Raw genomic sequence first — 23183 nt, forward strand, 5'->3', positions numbered from 1 at the left:
TAATTTTATCTCTTTGTTTGCTATAGGCCTATTCAGATTTTCTATTTCTTCTTAAGTCAGTTTTGGTAGTGTACATCTTTGTATAATTTTTTTTTCTATTTCATCTGATTTATTTGACTAATTTTCTACTAAAGAGTTTTCCATAGTATTCCATTATGATCCTTTTTATTTGTATAAGGTTAGTAATAATTTCTCTTCTTTCAGTTTAGCTTTTGATAATTTGAACCTTCTTTTTCATTTTTTTCTTGATCATTCTAGTTAGTTTTATGAATTTTATTCATCATTTCAAGTAACCAACTTTGGGCTTTGTTACTTTTCTGTATTTTTTCTCTTCTCTATTTAATTTTTCTGCTGTAATTATAAGTAAGTACTTACTTATGTTTATGCAGGCTTATATTAGTTCATTCTCATACTGCCTTGTAGAAATAGCCAAGATCAGGTAATTTAAAAAGGAAATAGTTTTAACTGACTCATGGTTCCATATAGCTGGGGAAGCCTCAGGAAACTTACAATCATAGCAGAAGGCGAACAAGAAGCAGGCATCTTCTTCAGAGGGTGGTAGGACGGAGAGAGTGCAAGCAGGAGAAATGCTAGACACTTATAAAACCATCTGATCTTGTGAGACTCACTCACTATCATGAGAGCAGCAGGGAGGAAACCACTCCCATCATCCAATTACCTCCACCTGGTCTCACCTTTGACATGGGATAACTGGAATTATCAGGATTATAATTCAAGATGAGATTTTTGGTGGGGACAAAACTAGGCCATATCATTCTGCCCCTGACCCCATCCAAATCTCATGTTCTTACATTTCAAAACACAATTATGCATTTCCAACTGTTCTCCAAAGTCTTAACTTACTCCAGCATTAACCCAAAAGGCAAAGACCAATTTCTCATCTGAGACAAGTTAGGTCCCTTCCACCATGAGCCTGTAAAATCAAACACAGGTTAATTACTTCCCAGATACAATGGGGGTCCAGGTATTGCATAAATACGCCCATTCCAAATGGGAGAAATTGCCAAAACAAAGGGAATACAGGCCTTATGAAATTCCAAAATCCAGTGGGGCAGTCAATAAATCTTGAAGTTCCAAAATGATCTCCTTTGACTCCATGTCTCATATCCAGGTCATGCTGATGCAAGAGGTGGGTTCCTACGGCTTTGGCAGCTCCACCCCTATGGCTTTAAGGCAGCTACTCTCCCACCTGCTTTCACAGGCTTGCATTGAGTGTCTGCAGCTTTTCCAGGTGCATGGTGAAAACTGTCAGTGGATCTACCGTTCTGAGATCTGGAGGACAGTGACCCTCTTCTCACAGTTCCACTAGGCAGTGTCACAGTGTGGACTCTGTATGGGGATAAAACCCCACATTTTCCTTCTGAAGTGCCCTAACAGAGGTTCTCCATGAGGGCTCTGACTCTGTAGTAGCCTTCTGTCTGAACATCCAGGCATTTTCATACATCCTCTGATCTAGACTGCGGTTCTAAAACCTCAATTCTTGGCTTTTGTGCACCCACAGGCTCAAGATCATGTGGAACCTACCAAGGCTTGGGGCTTTCACACTCTGAAGTAATGCCTGAGTTATACCTTGGCTCCTTTTTGCCATGGCTGGAGCTGAAGCAGCTGGGATGCAGGGCACCATTTCAAAAGCTTCAGAGAGCAGGGGGACCTTGGGCCTGGCCCACAAAACCATTTTTTTCTCCTAGGCTTCAAGGTCTATGATGGAAGGGGCTGCCTGGCAGATCTCTGACACGTCCTGGAGATATTTTCCCCATTGTCTTGGTGACTCACATTTGGCTTTTAATCACTTAAGCACATTTCTGCAGTGGACTTGTATTTCTCCCCAGAAAGTGACTTTTTCTTTTCTACTGCATCATCAGGCTGCAAATTTTCCAAACTTTTAAGTGCTGATTACTCTCAAATGCTTTGCCGCTTAGAAATTTCTTCCACCAGATACCCTAAATCATCGCTTTCAAGTTCAAAGTTCCATAGATCTCTAGGTCTGGGGCACAATGCCACCAGTCTCTTTGCAAAAGCATAGCAAGAGTGACCTTTATTCCAGTTCCCAACAAGTTCCACGTCTCCATCTGAGACCACCTCAGCCTGGACTTTATTGTCCATCTCACTCTCTGCATTTTGGTCAAAGCCATTCAACAAGTATTTAGGAAGTTCTAAAGTTTCCTACACTTTCCTGTCTTCTTCTGAGCCCTCCAAACTGATTGAACCTCACTACCTGTTACCCAGTTCCAAAGTCCCTTCCACATTTTCAGGTATCTTTATAGCAGCACCCCACTAGGTACCATCTTACTGTAGTAGTCTGTGTACACGCTATGAAGAAATACCCGCGGCTGGGTAATTTATAAAGGGAAGAGGTTTAATTGATTAGCAATTCCGATTGTAAGTTTCCTGCGGGGAGGCCTCAGGACAGAGTGATAGCAAACATGGGAAACGCCAGGTGCTTATGAGACCATCAGAACTTGTGATACTCACTCACTATCACAAGAACAGCATGGGAGAAACTACTCCCATGATCCAATTACCTCCATCAAGTCCCACCCTTGACACTTAAGAATTATTGGGATTATGGGGATTTGAATTCAAGATGAGATGTTAGATGGGGACACAGCCAAACCATATTAAGGCTTTAGCTTGCTCAATTGTTTTCTGGTTTTTTTAAGGTAAAATTTTAATTCATTGATATGAATTTTTCTTCTTTTTTAATATATATCATTATAGATATAAATTTCCTTCAAGGCAATTTTTTTTTTTTAGATAATACTCCATAAGATATAGTGCATTAGGTTTTTGTTTCACTCATCTCAAAGTATTTTAATTCTTCTATGATTTTTTTCTTTGAATCATTGGCTAAGAGCAAGTCTTTGAATTTTTACATATTTGTGAATTTCCCAATTTTTATCTACTATTGATTATTAATTTAATCCCATTGTGATCAGAAAACATACTTTACATGACACCTACTCTTTGAAATTGTAGAGGCTTATATTTTTATCTAAACTTGGCCTATCTGTGTAAATGTTTCATGTGTACTTGGGAAGAATGCATTTCCTGCTGTTTTTGGGTGGATTGTTCTATCTGGGAGGTGTAGTTGGCTGGTAGTACTGTTCAAGTTTTCTACATAGTGTTAATCATCTGCCTTTTTCTATTCATTATTGAAAGTGGGGTACTGAAGTCTGCAATTGGTATTGTTAAATATTCTACATCTCCCTTGATTCTGAAAATCCTTCTTTCATGTATTTTGGTGATCTGTTGTCAGATGCATACGTGTTTATAATTTTTATAGTTGTTTGATGGTTTAACCCATTCATCATTACAAAATACCCTTATTTACTTATAACAATTTTCACTTTAAAGCCTATTTTCTATAGCCACTTTAGCTCTCTTTTTAGTTATTTTTATTTACTATTTGCAGAATATAATTTTTTCTCATCTTATTACTTTAGGTTTACTCTTTGAATCTAAATTCTCTCTTTTTTAGACAGCATATGGTCAGATCGTTTTTTAAAAAAGTTAATTCTGCCAATTGCTAACTTTCAGTTGTGATATTTAATCTATTTTCATTTAACGTAATTGCTCATAAAATTGGATTTATCTGTTATTTATGTTTTTTGTGTCCTTGATTCTATTGCTGCCTTTTTGTGTATGTATGCTAAATGGATAATTTTTCTACTTTTTAATTCCTTTATTATACTTTTGATTATATATTTTAGGTTGTTTCTTTGTGCCTGCCCTGGTAAATATGATTTATATTTTAATTTAGAACAATCTAGTTCAGATTAATATTAACTTAACTTCAATAGTATAAAAAATATTGTACACTGTTTTATAGTTTCAGCCCTCCGTGACTCTAATTATCATAAAAGTTACATCTTTATTTTGTGCCAATAAACATAAATTTATAATTATTGCTTTATAAAGTTGTCTTTTAAATGAGAAGGGAATGTAACAAAAAATAAATACATTTATCCTATTTTTTGTGTAACCATATAGTTACCTTAACTGATGTTCTTCATTTCTTCAAATAGTTTCGAGTTATTGTCTAATGTTCTTTCATTTCACCCTGAAGGATAAGATTTTATTTAATATGTCTGGTAAAACAGATTTGCTAACAGCATATTTTATGTTTTTTTATTAAGCCAATTATGTTTTACATTTTTCTTTATTTTTAGAGGATAGTTTTGTCAACATAGAATTCTTGGCTGATAACTTTTTGATCTTCTAGCACTTTGAATATGTCATCCTGTTGCCTTCTGGCCTACAAGGTTTCTGATGAAAAATCAGTTGTTGATCTTATTGAGGAATTTTTACAAGTTATGAATCGCTTCTCTCTTGCAACTTTCAAGTTAGTCTTTTTGTTTGGCTTTTAACCATTTTATTATGATATATCTAGGTGTGGATCTCTTGGAATCTAGTGAGATTTTTTGAATGTGTAGATTAATGTCTTTCATCAAACCTAGAAAGGTTTAAGCAATTATTTCTTCAAATATTTTCCTATCTCTTTCATGTCCTTTAAGTTTAACATTATATGTATGTAGATATGTTTGAGGTATTTCTTAGGTATCTGAGACAACATTCATTTTCATTTTTTATTGGAACCATAGTGCATGGGGTTCCCATGCCAAGGCATACCAGAAATGTCTTTTTCCTACCCTGTAATCATTTTGCTGATAATAAATTGGATTTATCTGTTATTTATGTTTTTTGTGTCCTTGATTCTATTGCTGCCTTTTTGTGTATGTATGCTAAATGGATAATTTTTCTACTTTTTAATTCCTTTATTATACTTTTGATTATATATTTTAGGTTGTCATTTATCAATCATTTTGCTGATAAATGAGTGACCAAAATCTGAATCATAACCTACAGGCCCCTACCAAGTTACTTTACCCCTTGGTAATGGCCTTTAGGTTATGGGGCCTGTAGGTTGTGATTTAGACTAGGGGCCTGAAGGTTATGATTCAGACTAGTAAAGATATCAGCCAGGCCCAAAGTCAGCATTTACCTTAATATATTTTTTATTTTATATTAATTTTACTTATTGGTAGGATAGTTGAAGCAAGAAGCTGTAGCTTGAACCAACCAGAATCCAAGCTTGGCCTAGCATCAGTATCCACTTCAATTTTCTCTGTTGCTTTAATTTTAGCTATCACAGATATCAATAAGCAAGAAATTGTAGATTTAGTTTATTTCTTACTACTTAATATGTCATCATGCATTCAGTTAACCAATTCTTCTGGAATTTGATCCATTATTTCTTAACTCTATTAGTAACTTTTGCTTTCATTAATTGATCACAACACATCTGCAGCTAAATACTGTTGGTGACCCCATGACCATTTAAAAATTCTTTATCCTCTTACCACTCATTCATTCTTTTTTCAAACCACAAGTTTCAGTGAGTCAGGGCCATTCTTGCAAACACCCACTCCATTCCTGGTACCAGCTACCTACAGTTAGACGAACTGCAAAGTTTGAGGGCATAGTTTTAGATTTAGATTCAGTTTTATATTGCCAGGTCTATCCAAGACTTCTGACACAAACTGCAGATTTGGGAAATTTCCAAAACTACCCTAAGTTTTGATGATTTGCTAGAAGTCTTCACAAAACTCACTAAAAGGTATCATAGTCATGATTTTACTTTAGTATAGGAAAAAATACAAATTAAAATTAACCAAAGAAAGAGTTGTTCAGGGCAGAGCCTGGAAAAGTTCTAAACATGAAGATTCTGTTGTCCTCAAGACACACTGTCTTTCCAGAATTAATATGTGACAACATACAGTTTGTGCTGCCAACTGGAGAAGCTCACCAGAGATATGTATTTCGAGATTTGGGGTGGGACTTACTTACATATGCATGATTGAGTGATTATCCACATGACTGAATTCAATATTGAAGTCAACAGGTATCATATGATCCAAAGACACCCCCCAGCTTCTTTATCACATGGTTAGTGTTTCTAGCTTTATCATTTCATACTCTAAAACCGTTAGGTGTTGCAAGCTTCACCCCATCCTAAGGTTTTGTATGGCCAACGCTTGGTCTAAACAAACCCTCCTTTGATGACAGAATTGTATGATGTTGATTACTTCCCAGAATGTGAGGCAAAGGCCAGATCTCTCTCTCTGGGCAATGTCAAATTCTTTATGATATATACTAGACAGATCAGTAAATCACAATTATCTGGAAACGAGATTTTGAAGGCACTACAACCTAATTCTGCTCCCTCTGGTGAGTGCAAGGCTGCTGGATTTTACTGATTGGAGGCTAACTGTTCAAGGATACCCCCTGGAACTAAAGGGGGCAATGGGAATAATTGAGGTTAACATACAATAAAATTTGCTGTTCTTATGTTATTCAGCTATGTATGCTTGCATACAGTCTCTGACTTGCCATCACCTTTCAAATAATTTCTAGATTTCTGGAAAAAAAAATGCCTCTGTCAATTTTGCCAGTTTTTTTAATTGCTTTCTTGGAAGAGGGAATTTTCAGAGTCCTTACTCTGCCATTCACTAATGTCGCTCCCAGAGCCTGCTTTTAGTAAAAAGATGTTTTGCTGGAACACAACCATACTCATACAATTACATGTCTATGGCTGCTTTCTCACTGCAATGACAGGGATGAATAGTTGCAACAGAGACCTTTTGGAGCACAAAAATTAAAATATTTGCTATTCAGCATTTTATAGAATTATAGAACATTTTTGTCAATTTCTGCTTTAATTTATAAATGTCATATTACACACACAGACACGCACATACACATACAGTGGGCCCTGAAAACCCAAGGGTTCCGTACCCATTCTTCAAGGGCTCAACTAACTGTAATCAAAAAGGTTTTTTATGTTAAAAATAAAAATAACAATACGATTTAAATAATATAAATAAAAAACAATACAGCATGTAAATTCTCACACAGCATTTTCATTGCATTAGTATTATAAGTAATCTAGAGATTATTTAAAGCATATAAGGGGATGTTCATAGATTATCTACAAATAATGCATGATTTTATATAAAGGACTTAAACATTTTTTAATTTTAGTGTTGGGGGCCTGGTCTTGGAATCAATGACCCCCTCATGGATATAAAAGCTGACTGTATTTTTCTTTCACTCTGATTTTATAATAGCCATGTGTATCAGTTCATGTTCACATTGCTATAAATTACTATAGTACCTGAGGCCAGGTAATTTATAAGGAAAAGAAGCTTAACTGACTCACAGCTCCATAGATTGTACAGAAGGTATAGCTGGGAAGGCCTCATGAAACTTACAATCACACAAGAAGGGTGAAAAGAATGCAAGCACATCTCCTCAGATGGAAATTAAGCACATCTTCACAGGGTAGCAGAAGAGAAAGAGAAAAAGAAAGGGGAAGTGGTACATACTTTTAAACAACCATATCTCATGAGGACTCATGTGCTATCACAAGACCAACAAGGGAGAAGTCCGCCCCCATAATTCAATCACCTCCCATCAGGTCCCTCCTCCAACTCATGGGGATTACAGCTTGACATGAGATTTAGGTGGGAACAAGCGCCAAATTATATCACCATGTGTATTAGTTTGGACTTTCAATTACAGAAAACAAAAAGCCAAGTTAAAGTCACTTAAATTATAATTGATATTAATGGCTTATGAAATGGAAAGGTCCTAAGTAGTGGTACCTTCAGACACACTGGGTTTGCACACTCAAAGGATGCCAACAAATATTCATTACCACTTGCCTTTCATCTTTGCTTTATTCAAGATGTCTACATTATGAGAGTGGTGACAGGAATGGTGGCAGGAGACCATCAGTCTCTTACCTGACATTCTGTTGACATGGCAATCCTGGTATAAAAAGAGCTTCTCTCTGCCAATAGTTACTGTAGCAGTTTAAATGGTGATTATAATCAGAACAATCTGAGGCACAGTTCTTTTCACTGAAGCAATGATACTGATTTGAAAATTCAAGGATTTTTTTTCCTATATAGGCTTTGTAATGCAACAAATCACCTGAAAAATTTATGATTTAAAACACCAACTATTTTTCATATCATGAACCTGTGAGCCTACATTTTGAATTAGCTCATCTTGTTATAACATCCCGACTTGACTGCATTCACTGGATGTGTCTGCTAATCCAGCTTGGAGCAGGCTAGTCTGAAATGCCTTAGTAGAGAGAGAACATCAATGACCCACATGGTGTGTCATTCTCCAGAAAGCTAATTTGGGCATTACAACCAGCTGCTGGCCCTTTAGAGTTCCAAAAGAGGGAAAATAAAGTATGCAAGTTCTCTTAAGTTCTGTACTTAAACTGCAAAGTCATATGACAAACACGATGAATACAGAGATGGGAATTATTATGGCCATTGTTCTGCAATCTAACAAAGGAGGTTATCATCAGAAGCAGTGGGACTACATATTAAGTTAGTGAAATTAATACATGTCCACAACAGTGTGTTTAATGGTATTATAACTTCTGTTTTATAAATGAGAAAGTAAAGTTTGTTAAGTGTCTTTAGTGAGATTGTATTACTAGTGAGAACTGGGACCAAACAGATTTTCTGACTCCAAATACATATTTCCATTAGAAAAGATATATATAAGTGTACAGACATGCAAACACATATTTCTATACTGCTCATAATTCATGTCAATTAGTCCTTATTAGAATGTGGAATATATAAATGTAAGAGAATTTTCACGTTAAAATCTACAGATACATTTTAGGACAAGTTTATGGGCTATGCAAAACTTTTTTCCTATACAGTGTTTATATTTGGTGCACAGAATTAACATATTTCAAAGTAGAATAATGTTATATCCAGTAGGATTATTTCTTATGTAAAATGCAAACTGCCTTTCAAATTTGTAGTAACCATATTTTTCACGACCCAATATAGAAAGGAAAAGCAGTAAAGCTAATAGCATACATGGGAATGTGGGCTCAGAGGATAATGAACAGAAAAAGTCTAGGTAATTAAAAATAGAAATAAATAAAAAATAGATATTGATAAGTATAAATCTAATCTAAGGTAAGCTAGTCATAACTCATGCAAATTTTATATATGTTGAATAAGAATACTCTGTGGTGCAATTATTTGTCCATGAGAGCTTCTAAAGAGTTTATTGTAAATACTTTTAACACAGGTTCGATCCATTGTATTTATTTCTAAATCTTGGCTTTAAAAGTGAGTGCATATCTAATTTAACCAGCTTTCATCTTACCATAACTTTATGAGAAAATTATTCTCCCTACTTTAAAATAATGGAAAATAATTTGATTTCCTTAGGATATGATTTGTTGATGTTAATCAAATTATTTGTCTTGAATTACTTATACTAGTATTCTCAATGATAACCTTTAAATATAGATACATATGAATTTATTTTGATCATTGTAGCAGAACCATAAAGATTAAATATGGAAACACAGGCAAATGACAATCTTGGTCTGATTAAATGATAAGATTCTCAAAAGATCTTATAAAGTAGGAAATTTTTATTTCAATTTTTAGGAGAAGAAATTTAGAGATTAAGTGAGTTTTATAAGGTTGCAAGATTAGCAATTCAAAAAACTAGAACTCAAAAAAGTTTGATATAGCAATAAAGATTAACTCTTTCAATTGGAGTACAGTGAAAAAAAAGACACATATATTGAAAGGAAAAGTAAATCAGTTAGGTCCAGTATACACATATAAGCAGATGGGGTGAGGATTGAGCAAAGGAAGTAAAGAGGGTTCCTCAACCGTAGAGAAGTGTTCCAGTCAGAAAACTTTGTTAATTCTTCCTGATATATTAGGACTCATATATAAGGTGTTCATGGCAATTTCATTCATAATGAACAACATTAAAAAGAGCTCAAATGACCACTAATAATAGAAAGGTAAATAAATCCTACCAAATGCACATGATGATACAATGGAATATCACATAGCAAGGAGAAACAACTGTTAATACTTGCCACAACATGGATGAGTCTTACAGGATAATGCTGCATGAAAGAACTCAGACAGCAGATGACTACCTAACTCCATCTGTACAAATTTCAAAACTAATATACCTAGTCTGCAGTGACAGAAGTTGGAATGGTGGGGGAGGACATTATGGATCATTCTTGGTGCTGTTAATGTTCTATGTTTTTATGTAGGTTGTAGTAAATGAATGTATAGCTATGAGAAACTTAATAAAGCTTTACTTAATATTTTTGTACATGATATACATTATTTTTATGGGGGAGAGTAAAATAATGTTGCAACAAATTCCCAAAGTAATAATGTATATGAGAAACTGCAGTGATTCTAAATATATCTTCTAAAGTACAATCTCAGTCTTCACAGAACAATACCTTAAACTCCCCAAGCACTTATAACTGGCTAGCATAGCTGTAGCTGTAAACTGGAAGGTTAGTCAGAGTCAGAATGGGCATGCAGCAATCAGTGGTCACTTGAGGAATACATCATCCTGGTCATACAGCATTAGCTGCTTCTTTTTCTCCAAAGTGAGAACTGATCAAGAGTATTTGAATGGAGATCCATTGTCCTGTGACATTTCATCAGTTCCAGAGAAAATAGGGCACTTTATGTAAAGCAAGTGTTTTAAATTCTTAACTGATATTCTGAAATTTCAAGGTTAAGATACAGGCATTTGGTATTTAGAAGCTCCATACAGGTTTTGATGAGCAACTGGCCTTGAACACCACTGTTATAAGAAACCCGAGTTAAGACGAAGAACATCTAAGACTTCTGGAGGGCAATGTCCTCACTCCATTTTATCCTTTCCATCACCATGTGATGTGAGAATGATACTTACCTTCAGTTTAATGATGTGTATCTTCAGTTTATAAAGGAGGAAACTTTGCCTACAAAAGTTTAGAAAACATGCCCACATACTGACAGGCAGGATGTGGCCAGATAGGGGTTCTACCTCATATCAATCATATTCCAAACAGCTTATTTGTTATATCATGCTGCCTCCCAAGATAAACAAACATTTTTGGAGATTCATTATTATGAACCGTCAACTATGAATTTACTTATAATTCTTTGTGAGTAAATATAAGAGAATCCAATATATTCATTTCTTATTTTGTGAAAGCAATAATGAATATTTCTCTTTAATTTAGAGGCTGAATTCTATACTTTTCCTCCACAAACACATACAAAGTGGTAAGATATCCATCTTGTACCACACTGGCTGAACTCTCTCAAAAGATCAAAACTATACCAAGTGTTCAAAGAGGACAGTAGGTAGCAAACCCACTGCTTCAGTTTTAAAGGGTTAGCAATGAGCAATTTTTCTGTTTTTTATTTAAATTAATGAAGCAGAAGAAACATCATAGTAGTTAAGAACATGTACTCTGGAGCAATCTGCCTGATTTGGACTGCTGGCTCTCCTACTTCCTGGCTAAGTAATATGAAGCAAGCTATTAACCTCTGTGGACCTTAGTTTAACCATATATATAATGGGAATGGTAATAATAGCACCTACTTCAAGGCATTAAGTTCATATTTTTAATGGATGTATAACAATATCTGGCTCACGGTCTGGAGGCCAGTATTCTTACCAAGCTAACACAGAAACAGAACACCGATGGCCGCACGTTCTCACTTATAAGTTGGAGCTAAATGATGAGAACACACGGATACAGAGAGAAACAATACACACTGGGAACTTTTGGAGGGTGGAGAGTGGAAGGAAGGAGAGGATCAAGAGAAACAACTAGTGGGTACTAGACCTAATACCTGTGTGATTAAGTAATCTATACAACAAACCCCAATGACACAAGTTTACCTAGGTAACAAACCTGCACCATTCTCATACCTCCTTCTCTACCTCTGCTCTCTCTTCCACAAGGATCCTTATGATTACGGACCCATTTGGATAATACAGGCTTCTCTTCCCCATCTCAAAATCTTTAACTTAACCTCATCTGAATGTCTCTTTAGCACTGTAAGGTAACATAGGTTTTAGGGATAAGAACATGAACATCTTTGGAGAGCCATTATTCTGCCTACCATGGAAGCCCAAAACAAAAAAATCACTCCAAGAACGTTTCCGCTTTGCACTTTCTGCGTCATAATTCAGTTGGGTTTTATTTTTTTTCTAAACTCTTCAGCTGATATCTTAGAATGGTTATACCAATGGGTCTCAGAGGACTTTCCTTTCTAGGGTATGTACTTTCACACGCTTGATGCAGAGATGATATTGTTATAATGTGGCTGCTATAACTTGGTATTAAGTAACAGGGAAGCTACTTCTGTTACCTACAGTACGCATAACATGGAACTATATTTATATAAAAATACACAGAGAAAAAATACTGCTTCATATCGTATATATGAATGAATACTATAGTCGGACCTTTTTTTCACCATGGGTTGGTCTTCTAGACATTGTTAATATAGAGTATGTAAGATCTAAAGATCTTTGAATTCCTGTAATATCTAAATTGGTATATTTGCTCTATGAAGAAAGCTAAATCAATAAGATGAGATTATGGTTTAAAAAAATCTGTTTCATGGTAAGTATATGATAAACAGATTTATGATGATGATAATGATAATGATAATATATGCAAACTTAGATTCTCACAGAAAGCATTCATACAGTGCAGGTGGCATTTTATTACTTTCATCATCTTTCATAGTCCTGCATCACAAATATATCACTCTCTTCTCAAAACCCTGGGGGAACGGCGCAATGTTCTGCAAAATTTGTTAGAAGATCACATAATTATTCTGCATGAAACAATTCTTCTCATGCTGCTGCCCCTCATTGTTTTTGAATACACAACCTTTTATGGCTTGAATAAGAAAAGGAAGAAATAATATTAATAAAAACCACATCAAATCTCATACTACAAACCCTTATTAAAAATCAGTTGCCACCTTCTGGTTCTTTAATTTTTCCTCATATCATTTTGTTAGTTTTATAACTCACTCTCATTTTACTAATTATAGACAATTTTCTGCTTCCACCTACAGAAGGTTAATAGAGTCAAAAGAAACAAATTCTATATTTTCCACCTAATAAAATGCTATATTTTTATGTAAATCAATATTATCCATTGTATTGTTTTTAAAAATGTATAATGTTTTGAATAAAATGTTGAGAAAAGTTATTCATTTACATGCCCATCTCTTCTCAGCTGTTTGAATAAAGATTCTTTAGCTTGGGGATATGTTTTACTTCTCAGCATGCCAGTTTCCTCAGCAATGATGGACATGGACACACTTATCAGCTGGATCTTCAGATTCTCTGAACTTGTTAGTCTCCCTAATCAAGAAATCAGCTGCATTTCACAAAGAAATACTAATTTAGAAATGTATAAAGGCAAAATAAAGTCAGTTATTATGGACTCAAATTACTTCACAAAGTTTCAAATGTAAAAACAGGTGTGAATCTGATTTTAAATTAATAAGACCAGCCGTGTGCTTGCATGATTGAGTCTGATACTTTATGGAATAATCAGCAGGTATTGGTCTTTGAATTTCTAAGATTAATTTAAATTATCAACTAAAATAATTGTGAGCCAAGATTTGGTACATATGCTAAAATATATATATCTCTGCTTATATGTCACTTGTATTAAATTTGCTCTTTTGTGCTCTGGAAAAAATAATTTTAAAATATGGTAGCAAGTAATGGAAGTGGTTTAATTCTTTTTGAACTCTTACTTCTACCAAAGTAACAGCAAAGTGTGAATATCTAGGAAATGAGACTGTTGGGAAAACAAACTCAGAATATAAGAAGTTCCTGGGGTGCCAGTGATATAAGGTTGTGTTGTCATCAAATTTTTATTAATGATTATTGATATTGACATAAATTTCTACAAGTCATTATTACCCTATCTTCCTGTGGCCAAAAGCTCCTGGTCCATTTTCTATCAGGTCTCTTTCATGTAGATGCTCATAGGCCACCCAATATTTTGTATGTAACACTCCTGGAGCAATTGCAGGTACCACTTGCTGCAGAGTGGGATGGAAATATTCATAAAGCAAAATTTTAATTTATTGTTGCTTTTCCCATTTTTCTGTATTTATCTAGGCCTGAAAATTATCACCCTTTACCATAATTGGAAACACACACACACACACACACACACCCTACTCAAATTCTGAAGTTTCAGAGAAAAATAAAATGAAATTTCATGAGTTAGCATGCCCCTCTTTTGACCTGTCACCTTCTTCGCTTGCTTCCAATAGCAGGGATAATTATAAGTTCACTGTATTTTATCACTTGACTTTATCTGTCAAAATGTTGTTTTAAAACACATATGCCTGCTGTTTCTAAGTCTTTCTGTATCCCAGTTGAGGCCTTTGTGCAGAAAATGTTACAGTTTTGCCTTTTTTTCCTTGCTATCTGGGACAGAGGAGAGTGTAGGTAACCGTCGGTGAGCTAACCAAGAACTTCAATAACTCCCACAGGAAGAGCTGGTAGGGAGTTTGTATTTTTGGCCATGAATCCAGGGCTTTCATTTTAAGTTCCAGGGTGCGTCATGCAGTTGAACACTGATTGAATGGGGGCACTGGAGGCTCTAGGGATCAAGCTGTGACATTTTTCTGAGCCTGAAGGCTGCTCACAGTCATTACTGCACATGCCTTGCTGACTGCTACTTCAGGGAAACACAGGGAGAAGGAGGTTGTGCTTCCGAGTGTGGGTGGTCGAATACACTCTTTTAGCAGCAGCAGTTGGTCTATTTAGCCTGAAAAAGAGACCACCAGCAGCCCCCAAAGTGCTAAAAAAATTACAATCAATTTTAAAAATATATATTATATTACATAAAAGACTATAAGAGTGAGTGCTGAGCATTGCTTTACAGTATTCCCAGCTGCTAAATGAGGCAGTCACATGCAGCCAAGCAGGATTTATCCTGTAACCCTGAGAATCTTTAGCTCTCCCACCATTCTATCCTTCTCTCAGGAGGAAGAGAGGGAAAAAAAGTCTAAATAAAACAAAAAATAGCAGCAGAAAGCAAAAAAAAAAAAAAAATCTAGTATAGAGAAATGTATTGAAGGGAACTACTGAAATTTAGTAATCTCGAGGTTTATCCTTCAGTTGTAAGTGCTTTAAGGTTAGCTTTTATTAAAAGGGATTTTTAAGGCTCATATATTGGCCTTATATTTAGGTAGTGATTAGGGACCATCTTATATCTTCCAATTAATTTAGGAAATTAATTGTCAGTTATTTTTCTTTAATATTGGTGTTAACAAGATTTTAAAGGATCATCTCAAAGTTTTAAAAGACATAAACAAGGTCAGGCGTGGTGGCTCATGCCTATAATCCCAGAACTTTGAGAGGCTGTGGTGGGCAGATCATGAGGTCAGGAGTTCAGGACCAGCCTGACCAACATGGTAAAACCCTTTCTCTACTAACAATACAAAAATTAATTGGACATAGTGGTGTGTGCCTATAATCCAGCTACTTAGGAGGATGACGTAGGAGTATGGCTTGAACCTGGGAGGCAGGGTTTGCAGTGAGCCAAGATTGTGCCACTGTACTCCAGCCAGGGTGACAGAGTGAGACTCTAGCCAGGGTGACAGAGTGAGACTCCATCTCAAAAAAAAAAAAAAAAAAAAAAAAAAAGACATAAACGATGTCACTTTACTTAATTCTACATTTACTTTAAGAAATTCTTGACTGTTGGATTTTTTCTAAATGCTAATTTATAATCATAGGTAATATATAACATATATTGGTATTTAAGCCATCACATTAAAATGAGGATTTTTTAAAAAACCTATACAATCAGAAATTCAAATGTCAAGGATATTGCAAGCAATCTATACATAGATGGATTGACTAATGATATAGTAACTTCAAATGTACAAAATACAATTCCTTTCATACTTTGGGGTCTCATCAAACCTCAAACTTAAAGTGCAGTGTGTGAAATAAATAATATTTCTAAGACCGTCATTAAGAAAACTCTCACATTTTGAAGAATTCAGAGATACACCTTGTCTCTGAATTCCTCCAGCAATAGAAAACAGGTGGTCTTATACTTTTAAAGAACTTTACTTATTGGAAAATGTATAGTTAAATTAAACTGAAATATGCGATATCCCCTCCAGGAATCATGTGGCTTTAAGAACCCATACCAGATGCATGAAGGCATTAACGAAATGGGGGAGTTCCCTGACCCCCCTCACAGGATGTACAAGAGTAGTGTGGCTCATCTGTTCAGCTGCCACACACTCAAACCGTTTATGGGAGGGGAAGCACACAGACTAGGAGGTGCAGGAGCCTAGGTGAGCACTTTTGGGTTCCAGCCCCACAGTAGTGTCTAGGGTTGGGTGTCTGTGACTCCAAAAGCCTCAGGGGGCATGTTATAGTTCTCTTTAAGCTCTGCTGTCCACAGACAGCTTAAAGGTTAACTTGCTCAGTGCCGTCTTGCACCTGGATTCTTGTCTGGTGTCCGAGAAGAGCCAGATCACATAGACAAATTGAAGGATTGTAAATGTGAAGGATTTTATTGCTGGGTGGAGGTGGCTCTCAGTGAGATGGGTAGGGAGCTGGAAAGAGGATGATGTGGGAAGATGATCTGGAGCTCAGCCATCCCATGGCCAATCTCCTCTCCAACTGTCCCCAGATGAACTCCTCTCAATGTTCAGATACTCCCTCTCTTCTCTCCTTTGTTGTGCCGCTCTGCTGCTCTTCTGTTTCTCCTGCTCTTCTGCTTATGGAGCCTGGGGTTTGGGGTTTATATGGGTATAGGATTGGGGGGCATGCTGGGCCAAAAGGCAGCATTTGGACACAAAAACAGGAATGCCTGTTCCCATTTAGGGCCACAGGTTTCCAGGCTTGATATGGGGCCTTTGCCAGGGACCACCTTCTTCTACCCAGTGTTTCCTTGCCTCCTATCCATATCATTAATAGTTAGAGCCTAATAAAAAAGAGAATCCCATGTTTGGAAAATGGCAACCACAAGATTTCCCTAATCTGGGCACTTCATTCAAGACTTGCCTCTCTCTGGTTACTCTACATTTAACATATTCCCATTTCTATTAAATCTCCCAGTTGTTTGTAAACAAACCACTGTGTTTTAGCCCTTCAATGTCCTGCTTATCAGATTTCTGATCTATAGCTTTTTCTCCCACAAATTACTTCCCCAGTTTTTTTGACAACAGTTACTGGGACTCAGCTCTTAGTGAGGTAAGGACTCTCCAGCGGGTCTTCAGGCTTTCCCTCATTTTCTCACATAGGCCTCCTCAGGATATGGTGACCTGACGTTTTCAAAACTTCTTGTATTCCTGATTTTAATCCTAGAAGTTAAGTGTCTAATTCTTTATAATTTTATTACTTTTGGAGTCCTGCAATATTTATATGATTCACCTTCCATTTGAGAATCTGTAGTATGTTTAAAGTTAGCTTTCCTATTCTGGCTCTTTTTACCAGAAGACCCAACATTAATTCCTTCAGCACTTCCTTAAATTTCTCTTAAAATGTGAGCTCTGGAATGAAAAACTTAACTCTAATTATACTCTAACAATTTAATTAATCTTTTCCTTTATCTGAACACTTTTTGGCTATCTCAAATTTTAATCACTATTACAGAAGTTAAATTACATCAGAGTTGAAATTTAATTTAAAATTATTAAGTTATTTTTACAGAAACTTCTATTAGGTGGATGTGTCCTTCCCTTAGCTACAGAGCTACCTTGAGTAGGTTTTTCTTTTTAAAGAAGTATTTGGTGAATTTACTCAGATCAAGAATGTTTAAATGTACAGAAGTCAGAAATATTAGAAATCCATATACAATAAAAAGTGAATATAAACTAGACAACTCCATGGACATTTTCAGTTAAATATAAATATTTATACTAATACATATTAACCTTTTTTTATTTTTTGATACAATTTTGCTTTTGTTGCCCAGGCTGGAGTGTAATGGCACAACCTTGGCTCACTGCAACCACTACCTCCCAGGTTCTCCTGCCTCAGCCTCCTTAGTGGCTAGAATTACAGGCATGCACCACCACACTCAGCTAATTTTGTATTTTTAGTAAAGACAGGGCTTCTCTATATTGGTCAGGCTGGTCTGGAACTCCCGACCTCAGGTGGCCCACCCACCTCAGCCTTCCAAATTGGTGGGATTATAGGTGTGAGCCTCCACACACAGGCAACCTTTTTCTTTAGATAGGATTAGATAGGGATAATATGTATATGTACATGACATGATGATTCTGGCAAAAAGGTCATATATTTTCAAGTTTTTCAACAACACTCCACATGAATAAAAAACTATGATTTAATTTAATGATTTTTTTATTATGCCAGAAACATAGTTGGTTTTAAATTTTTAAAACAGACACTGGTATCATAGACATTTCACATACACAGTATCTCAGTATGGATAAAAATATTTAAGATTAAAAATTTTTAATATTTTTATTTTTAACATTTAAAATAAAATATTTTATTTTATTTTTAATCTTAAATATTTTTAATCTTAAATACTGATTTTTGCCATAATGTTTTAAACTTTCAGTCTTTTAAACATAAAAGATAACCACACATATTTGTTTTTTCAGTAAAACATAGTCTTAGAAAAGTAACTGATAATTGCTCTTTAGGGTTCCTAATTAATAAGCCCTCTCAGTTTTTCACATAATATAAACTATATTTTTATGCAGGACTGTATTAAGATCTAGTAGTTCTTAAACAATGTTACCAAGTAACTATATAAATCCCAAATGCAGCAAGGCCAGCATTTTCCATAGTGCACTTTCATCTCATTAAAGATGAAGCTGCTACTTTTGGGTATTTTTTCACTTCTGTGTGACGTAGATTGTTACGATTTCATTAGTGGTTTTATTATGTGGCTTTTTAAAAGAAAAAAATGGTTTTAATTTCTTTCACAGTTCACAGCTCTCAGAAGAAATCTTTTCTTTTTCTTGTAAATCCTATAGTCCAGGGATGTTTTGAATAAACAAATGCTCTTTAGTAGATTAAATCTCTCAATGTACTGGTAATAAATAAGCAACTACTTCCTTAGCTATATTACCAGTATATCTCCACACGAAAGTAAGATGGTTTCCTGTTCCTACAATTCACTTAACTGTTGTTTTTAAATCTGAATGTTTTCATTATTTATAATTTATGTTTTGAACAATAGTTCTGATCACCACCTTTTAATGACTGCTTAAAGCTAGTTTAAACCAACTGTTACATATTTTTCAAATTTGCTTTTACGTAGCTACTTTACTAGAGGCAATGAGCCTACCCAGCCTTCAAGAAAGTTGCATTGTTTTTCTCCCTGTAAACTACTGGTGAGCCCAGGAAGGCAAACTACCTCAATGCCAAGATCTTCTATTCTCAACAAACAAGTTGCAAATTTCACTTGTACTTCTTTCTCCAGAAAGTTAAAGCTACTTTCAGTTTTAAATTTCTGTTGAGCAAAAAATCTTGGGCCATTTGTTTTGTGATTCTGAGAAATCTGAGAAAAAATACCCACTGTATTACGATGATGGGCTTTCTGTCTGTGAAAACTCAGAATCACTGGAGTTAACCAAATATATTTGACCGCTCTCGCATAATTTTTCAGACAGGTGGCCTGCACAAACCAGTTCATTTTCTTTATTTGACATGTCACAGCCCCACTTCTAGGGGACTATGTTTTTTGATTGTTTGTTTGTTTTTCTAATAATGGAGATTTGGAAAGGGATAATGAACTAACTTTCTACAAAAGATTGACTTACACAATTTTATCTGGACTTTTCACAGCTTGTCCAACTGTTCTATTTATATAAGCAGCCAACTGTAACTGTTGAGATTTTGTATCTTCCGTCTTGTTCTTATTAATGAAATTAGAAATCCTTTTCCTAGGTCCATCAACAAAATGATCCTGAATATTATTTCACAAGTTCTGATTTTTAACATTGTGGGTTTCAGATGCCATAATCTCCTAAATATTGATGTTCTTGGTACTATCGTGTCTTAGCCCAGCCCTGGCACTGACAAAACATGCCCAGAGTACCCCTTGCCTGCAGGCTAGGCCCTACTTAGGGCCATTTCTACCTTGAGTGTTTCTTAAATCATATCTCTACAAATTCTGTCTTATTCACTGCAATTCCAGATTGAAAATCTCTAGATTTTAAAAATCTTTTAAATCTATAATCCCTTATTCAATATATTGAGTATATCTCCAATAGCATCCAAAATTTGGAAAACGTGACATATATACCCTACAAAATTTCTATCAAGATTCACAAATATTTGTTAAGCATTTATTGTGTTTATTTGAATACAATTAAATAAGACCTAGTTTCTGCCTTGAAAGACTTTATGAAACTATAAATTCCATGACAGAAGGACCACACCTGGCCAATTTCCCACTCTAACACTCAGCACCAGCACTGTGCCTGGCACAATTCAAGTCCACAATGCCTTGGGAATTAATGAGTGCATGTTGAAGAGGAAGTAGAAATATGAACAACTAATATGATGTGTTGTAACACATGCCAATCCAATTTCTACCAAAATTGGGTAAGGGTACAATTACTAGACCTATAGCTTGCTGATAGAACTTTTCCACTACATTTACTTTACTTTAATTGGACACTTCCAGTAAAGTACATTTAATTGAGCTCTCCTACCAAGGGTATCAAGCACCCCGGTGAATTAAAGAATCACTGTGTCCAAAATACTATGTTCAAAACAGACCCTTGATAACCAAGTATACACTACCTATCAAAAATAAAAATTTGATATATTAAACATCACCTGAAGATCTCCTCTTATAGCTTAGCCAGTGAAGATTTTATAGGATTGTTAAAAGAAAAACTTCAGCTGAATTAAATTTAAAGGAGTTTAATTGAACAATGAACAATTCGTGAATCAGGCAGTCCCCAGAATCACAGCAGATTCAGAGAGGCTCCAGGGGTGCCTCATGGTCAGAACCAATTTATTTAGACCAAAAAAGTAACGTGAGCTACAGAAATTGAAAGTGAGGTACAGAAACAGTTGGATTGGTTAGAGGTTGATGTTTGCCTTATTTGAACACAGTTTAAACACTTGGCAGTCTATGAATGGTTGAAGTATGACTGCTGGAATTGGCCAGGACTCAGCCATTGTTCCAGGCGCAGACTCCTAATTTGGTTTCTAATCTTGTCTACCTACTAAGTTAGGTTGTAGTTCATCCACAAAGATTCAAATATAGCATTATGGAGTCCTTCTCAGGCCATATTTAGTTCACTTTAACAATTCTCCCCTTTTGGTCATTTTCTCAATTTTGAGAGATTGACCAAAACTTTAGTCATTGATGTCACTATCACCATTGAAAATATACTTATTTGGTCTTGAAACCTACTGAGAAACAGTAGAACCATGAGTTTTGCAAAGGCAGGAACGAGGACCTGAGTAGAGGGTATCTCTTTATGCTAGAACATCCTGTTACAGGAGCAAAACAAAACCTAGTCTGTTCTAGGATCTACATGTTTCCTTAAAGCCTTAGTTTGATTATGTCACATTTAGCATGAGTGACTCCATTTTGGTTTGGTTTGGTGTGTTGTGGCCTAGTGCATGAGCTCAGTCCAAAACAATGGCCTCCCGTGATTTTGTTTAAAAAATTCCCTCTTTTTGGTCAGGTTCTCACTTAGGTGATAGTGTAACCAAAACTTAAGGCCTTAGTGCGACTCTCAGTTACCATTATTTTGGGTTTCCAGTCTTAGCATGTCAATCATAGGGTACAGTGTCCTCACGGTTACACATTTCTTTCAACTCTTGTCATTCCAGTTGAAGAGATACCATTTAACATTCTAGCGATGGTTGCATGCAAACATTTAAAACCTTTGAGAGAATGCAGAACGCCAGGAGACTATTATGACTATTGGAAGGATAATAGCAAGAGTTTAGAGTATCCTCCTTTCCTGGAGTCCCCATAAACCAAACCACCTAAAATTAAATAGATCAAAGAATGAGTTAAAGAGTCTACTTGCTTAACTAGGTGGTCTTTTCATTAATGCCCTGCAAATGAATCTCTACAATACCCTAGGTCTTCTCCGTAGGCATAAGTGCCAGCAGCTGCACAGATGCTTCTCTGTTTAGTCCACTCTATTACTTAGCATAACTTTCACAAGAGAATTTAAAGTCTGTTGTATAACTATAGCCTTTATAGCAACTTCTGCTATAGCCTATTATGAGGGAGACTTTTCTACTCATTGCCTTTTTTTATTCCAAACCTTGGAAAAAGGACCTAACAAATGATGCCGTTCTAGAAGAGTGAAGTCCCCCAGCAATGCTCTCTTTAACTTATGATGTGGGCAAAGAGGAGTGAATCAATGTTCTGTTTCTGATTATGTACTGTTAAAGTTTCTCATGTACAATGAATCATCTCTATCAAAATATAAGGTTATCGGTATATAAGGCCAGCTGCAAAATCCTTCACAAATAAAAGTATACTTAAGTGCACACCAGAGGCCCCCTATTCACTTCTATTGTTCATAAAGGCATTAGCAAGAAAAAATATTCAAAGGTAAGAGTCTCATGATAATAGAAGTCTTGATCTGTGATCTTGTGAAAAGCTGTTCACATAACGGATGCCATCTTCTTCTGGAGAAAATTTCCCTGGTTAGCTTTACCTTAAGTGTTCCAATGGGTACACAGTTTCAAGAGTTTAGAGGGACTGTGTTCTCAGTTATGAGATTATAAACCCAAGGTTCAAGGTCCCAAAGTTATTGCTGTAGTGTGGATAGCAAGGATAGTCTTTCCCTGATGTTCTCAGAAGATCCAATCTTCAGGTTCTAAATTGTGAAGGGGTTGATTGTCAGCAATCAGTGAACCATAAAAAGCTTTCTGTACCTGATGAAAATATACTGTAGCACAATAATTTAATGTTATAACATCAGCCCTCTTGCATGGTAAAGCATTTATACAACCAGAAAAAAAATATATTGAAAATGACAATTGAATGAAATTCCTCTGTAAATGTTTAAATGGCCCATAAGGTAGCCAAATGTGCCTGAATTTTTTATTGCCTTCCCAGGAATATGGGTCTGACAAACTAAACATTGATCATAAACTGTTTTAACAATTTAGAAATCAGTACACCAATATATATTTAATTCAGATAATTTTATCTTTTCCATGATGAGTCATGGAATACAGAACCTTTAATAACAAAAGTTTTAAGGACTCAGGAAGCACCAGGCAGCTGCCCTGGTTCTCCATAAATCCAT

General features: G+C 35.6%; 1 pseudogene; it reads right to left on the reverse strand.

The window, feature by feature from the left end:
• Positions 1-19344: 19344 nt before the first annotated feature.
• Positions 19345-19906, reverse strand: LOC116558717 (annotated as a pseudogene).
• Between the last annotated feature and the right edge of the window lie 3277 nt (positions 19907-23183).

Source organism: Sapajus apella, unplaced genomic scaffold (genome assembly GCF_009761245.1).
Source record: "Sapajus apella isolate SASKATOON/1434 unplaced genomic scaffold, GSC_monkey_1.0 scaffold1, whole genome shotgun sequence".
In the NCBI taxonomy this organism is placed as follows: Eukaryota; Metazoa; Chordata; class Mammalia; order Primates; family Cebidae; genus Sapajus; species Sapajus apella.